The sequence below is a fragment of the Leucoraja erinacea genome, chromosome 35 (assembly GCF_028641065.1).
Source record: "Leucoraja erinacea ecotype New England chromosome 35, Leri_hhj_1, whole genome shotgun sequence".
NCBI classification, from domain to species: Eukaryota; Metazoa; Chordata; class Chondrichthyes; order Rajiformes; family Rajidae; genus Leucoraja; species Leucoraja erinaceus.
In genome coordinates, this window is record NC_073411.1 from 4005411 (window position 1) to 4010999 (window position 5589).

Sequence of the window (5589 nt, forward strand, 5' to 3'; positions counted from 1 at the left end):
TTCAGGGGTGATTTATATAAATAATTTTACACAATATGTGAAAATTTCATGTAGTTTGGTGACTTGGGTCACAAAATCCTATTTCCTGACACATTTTTGATGCTCGGCCCACAGCCTAACTCAAAAAAACAAAAATGCTTTCTCCCCATATCCCTTGATTCCGTTAGCCCAAAGAGCTATATCTATTGCAACTCTCTCTTGTATATATCCAGCAAATTGGCCTCCAATGCCTTCCGTGGCAGAGAATTCCACAGATTCACAACTCTGGGTGAAAATTCCACAGTCCTATTCACCCCTTACTCTGGGAATTAACCTGAATTTTATATGTTTCCATAAGAACCTTCTCTTCTAAATTCCAGCACTCCCTCAATAGCACCAGTCTGGGAATGTGAACCTTCTCTACACTCCCTCAATAGCAAGAATGTCCTTCCTCAAATTAGGAAACCAAAATTGCACACAATACTACAGGTGCGGTCTCACCAGGGCCCTGTACAACTGCAGTAGGACTTCTTTGCTCCTATACTCAAACCCTCTCGCTATGAAGGCCAACATGCCATTAGCTTTCTTCACTGCCTGCTGTACCTGCATGCTTACTTTCAGTGACTGATGTACAAGGACACCCAGATCTCATTGGACCTCCCCTTCTCCTAATCTGACATCATTCAGATAATAATCTGCCTTCCTGTTCTTGCCACCAAAGTGGAGAACCTCACATTTATCCACATTATACTGTATCTGCCTTGCATCTGCCCACTCACCCAGCCTCTCCAAATGAAACCCTGCATCCTCATAGCATCCTCCTCGCAGCTCACTCTGCCACCCAGCTTTGTGTCATCTGCTAGCTTGGAGATGTTACATTTAATTCCCTCGTCTAAATCGTTAATATATATTGTAAATAACGGATCCCATCACCGAGCCTTGTTGCACCCCACTAGTCACTGCCTACCATTCTGAAAAGGGCCTGTTAATTCCTACTCTTTGCTTCCTGTCTGCCACCCAGTTCTCTATCCATGTCAATACCCTACCCCCAATACCATGTGCTCTAATTTTGCACACTAATCTATTGAGTTGGACCTTGTCAAAGATTAGTACGAGTGTCAGGAGTTATGGGGTGAAGGTGGGAGAATGGGGTTAAGAGGGAGAGATAGATCAACCATGATTAGCCATTGAGTCATACAATGTGGAAACAGGCCCTTCGGCCCAACTTGCCCACACTAGCCAACAAAGTCCCAGCTCTACTAGTCCCACTTGCCTGCGCTTGGTCCATATCCCTCCAAACCTGTCTCCTTGTACTTGACTAACTGTTTGCTAAACGATGGGATAGTCCCAGCCTCAACTACCGCATCTGGCAGCTTCTTCCATACACCCACCACCCTTTGTGTAAAAATGTTACCCCTCGGATTCCTATTAAACCATTTCCCATTCACCTTGAACCTATGTCCTCTGGTCCTCGATTCCTCTACACTGGGCAAGAGACTCTGTGCATCTACCCCATCTATTCCTCCCTAGTCGTTGTGCTAGTTACATTGTCATCCTATTGATTTCACTGTCACCTACCCGTGTTCCCCGGAGATGCTGACTGATCCGCTGAGTCACTCCAGCACTTTGTGGCGTTTTTTTTTCACAGACCGGCATCTGCAGTTCCTTGTTCCTCTATTTATTTATTAACTTCAAATATTAAAGCAAGCCACAAACACACATCAAACATCACAACCATCATTTATAAAACGGTCAAAAATATCACGCTTAAATTCCTTCCCGATTAATAAACCACACAGCATTTTTAAACAAAAGTACATGCATTTTATTTCTGGAGATGTGGTAACAGTGGACTTGGCCAGCATTCATTGCCCATCCCCTTTTGCCCACAAGGGGGTGGTGGTGAGTCACCTTGAACAGCTGCAGTTCTTGTGAGTGACCAGAACTCAAAGAGATTTATTCTTCATTTATAAAACACCACATTCCTTCGTTGTTCATTAGGAATCTGGCCCCTCAGAGCATTAAATTAACCTCTGCTCAGCTCCACTTGGGAAAACCCAGACACAATCTCTATCTCAAAAGAGCGCCCTTCCTTTCTATTCTAAGAAGGATCTCGACCCGAAACGTCGCCTATATCCTTCGCTCCATAGATGCTGCCTCACCCGCTGAGTTTCTCCAGCTTTTTTGTCTAACTTCGATTTTCCAGCATCTGCAGTTCCTTCTTATACCTTCCCTTCTATTTAGTTGCTTTGGTAAATGTTTTAATATTGGCCATATTCACCACTTTCTAATATGTCTAGACTGTGTTAGACTGAACGTCTCTGTCTCCACTCTGCTGTTTGCTCAAGAACCTCTTTCCTGCTTTAAGTCTGAAGAAGGGTCTCGACCCGAAATGTCACCCATTCCTTCTATCCCAGAGATGCTGCCTGTCCCTCCGAGTTACTCCAGCATTTTGCGTCTATTTTCGATGCAGACCAGCATGTGCAGTTCCTTTCTACACATTAAGTTCATATTTGCTTATTTCCATTCTCCACTCCTTCATTGGCATTGGTTTATCGTTATCATCCATGTCGAGAAACATTGAACACCTTAGCTTTGTGTGTTATCCAAACAGTGGATCCACAAGACCCACACCATCCTGGCCACACACCCATGTCCCTGCTACTTTCAGGTAGAAGGTACAGGAGCCTGAAGACCGCAACAACCAGGTTCAGGAATAGCTACTTCCCCACAGCCATCAGGCTATTAACACCTGGCTCAGCCAAAACTCTGAACATTATAACCCATTATTTGTTATTTGCACTTTATCAGTTTATTTTTTCTTGTGTTTTGTAGTCAATGCCTATTATGTTCTGTTGTGCTGAAGCAAAGCAAGAATTTCATTGTCCTATCAGGGACACATGACAATAAACTTGAACTGGAACTTGACCAGTGAACACTTTAGCTTTGTGACTAACTGTTTATTAGTCCCAGCCTCTGGCAGCTTGTTCCATACACCCACCACCCTTCGTGTAAAAAAGTTACCCCCCGGATTCCTATTAAACCTTTTCCCCTTCACCTTGAACCTATGTCCTCTGGTCCTCGATTCCTCTACACTGGGCAAGAGACTCTGTGCATCTACCCCATCTATTCCTCCCTAGTCGTTGTACTAGTTACATTGTCATCCTATTGATTTCACTGTCACCTACCCTTGTTCCCCGGAGATGCTGACTGATCCGCTGAGTCACTCCAGCACTTTGTGGTGTTTTTTTTTCACAGACCGGCATCTGCAGTTCCTTGTTCCTCTATTTATTTATTAACTTCAAATATTAAAGCAAGCCACAAACACACATCAAACATCACAACCATCATTTAAAAAATGGTCAAAAATATTTTCCTCGACTACCTCAGTCGGCAAAAATGTTGCCTCTGACGTTCCTATTAAATCTTCCCCCCCTCCCCCTCCCCCTCTTCCCCCCCCCCCCTCCCCCCTCCCCCCCCCCCTTCCCCCTCCCCTCCCCCTCTTCCCTCCCCCCCTCCACTGCCCTCATTTTGAACCGATGTCCCTCTGGTTCTTGATTGCTCTACTATGGGTAATAGCGTGCAAAGAGAAGAATGTATGGAGGGCAGAATCTCATGTGCTAGCGGTTTCACTGTTACAGCTACAGAGTAGATGCAGGAAAAAGTGAAAATAGATAAATATTTCCATCTGCTAGGACATAGAAACATAGAAATTAGGTGCAGGAGTATGCCATTCGGCCCTTCGAGCCTGCACCGCCATTCAATATGATCATGGCTGATCATCCAACTCAGTATCCTGTACCTGCCTTCTCTCCATACACCCTGATACCTTTAGCCACAAGGGCCACATCTAGCTCCATCTTAAATATAGCCAATAGAAACCTTCCTGCATGTTAAGAATTTTGTAAGTTTCTATAAGATCCCCTCTCAATCTCCTAAATTCTAGAGAGTATAAACCAAGTCTGGACATCCCAGGAATCAGTCTGGTGAACCGTCTCTGCATTGCTCTACTATGGATTTGGAGACCAAAACAGCTTGCAAAGAGAAACTGCAGTATGCCTAATGACTGAGACACCCAGGTCTCGCTGCATCTCCCCCTTTCCCAATCGGCCACCATGTGCTAGCGGTTCACATTTATCACTGTTAAACAGCCCACTACAGAGTAGATGCAGGAAAAGCAGCTAAACACTGCCCCCCAGAAAATAGATAAACTTGGAGATATTTCAATTCCCTCATCCAGCTAGGATGTTTTCTACTGGGCATTAGATGATGAGACTTGATTTTCACGACCTAGCTGGGTGCAGTGACATTCTTTGTTTTTGCATACAAAAGGCACACAAGAGTCGTCACAAAGCCAACGTTGCACAAAGTACGCATTCTTCACCCCCCCCCCCCCCCCACTTTCTTCTCGCAGCCCCCCATTTATAGGCATTCTAGGAATTAGTAGGGGTCTTTGGAGATGTGCAGGGTTGCCTGTGGACATTGTGGCTTCCCCAGTGTGTTGAAATGCCACAACCTGCATGACTTCAGACTGAGAACGGGCTAGCACGGTGTGATGGGCTGAACCAACGCATCAGGCAACTGAACCGTCCTCACACCAACGTGACCTCCCATCTACCTCATTGGAGACCATCAGTCTATCTGTAATCGGTCTTTACTGGGCTTTACCTTGCACCAAACGTTATTCCCTTTATCCTGTATCTGTACACTGTAGACGGCTCGATTGTGATCACATATCTTTTTTCCGCTGACTGGATAGCGTGCAACAAAAGAAGCTTTTTACTGTACCTCGATACACGGGACAACAATAAACTAAACTAAGCTAAGGAATTTAAGGTGAGGGGGGGGGAAAGATTTAATAGGAACCCGAGAGGTAACTTTTTTACGCAAAGGGTGGTGGGTGTATGGAACGAGCTGCCGGAGGAGGTAGTTGAGGCATGGACTATCTCAACGTTTAAGAAACATTTAGACAGGTACATGGATAGGACAGGTTTAGAGGGATATGGGCCAAACGCAGGCAGGTAGGACTAGTGTAGATGGGGCATGTTGGCCGGCGTGGGCAAGTTGGGCTGAAGGGCCTGTTTAATAGTCTCTTTCAAGGCTTTCTGATGGGGGTAGGCAATGAGGTTCGGAGATGCGGGTGATGAATTGGCAGCTTTCGGAAGCGGTACAAACTATTCAGCTATGGGCCTGGGATGGGCAAATGGAGGCAGGACTGTAAGGTATTTGTGTTAAACTTCCGCAGAGTTATTGCTGGTCTCTTTGCCATCTGCACCAACAGGAACTGCACGCAGTTAACACAACAAGAGCCGGGCCTGCCCATAGCAGAGGGGGAGTCATTAAACACTGGCTACAGCCCCCTGGAGACTATAGCCACACAAAACAAACCCAGAGCAGTGTTCTTCATCAAACTCAGTCATGGTCAGTTTACCAAGGGGATAGCATCTGCTTTCCACACAGAGAGAATACCCCTGTCCCACAGTGCAAGTTCATTCGAAGAGCTCTCCCGAGTTAAAAAAAATCAAACTCATGGTAAGCACGGAGAATGAACGTAGCGGGTACGTCGGAGCTCGGGGACGTCTCTTAGCGCTAACGGCAGGTACTCGGGAA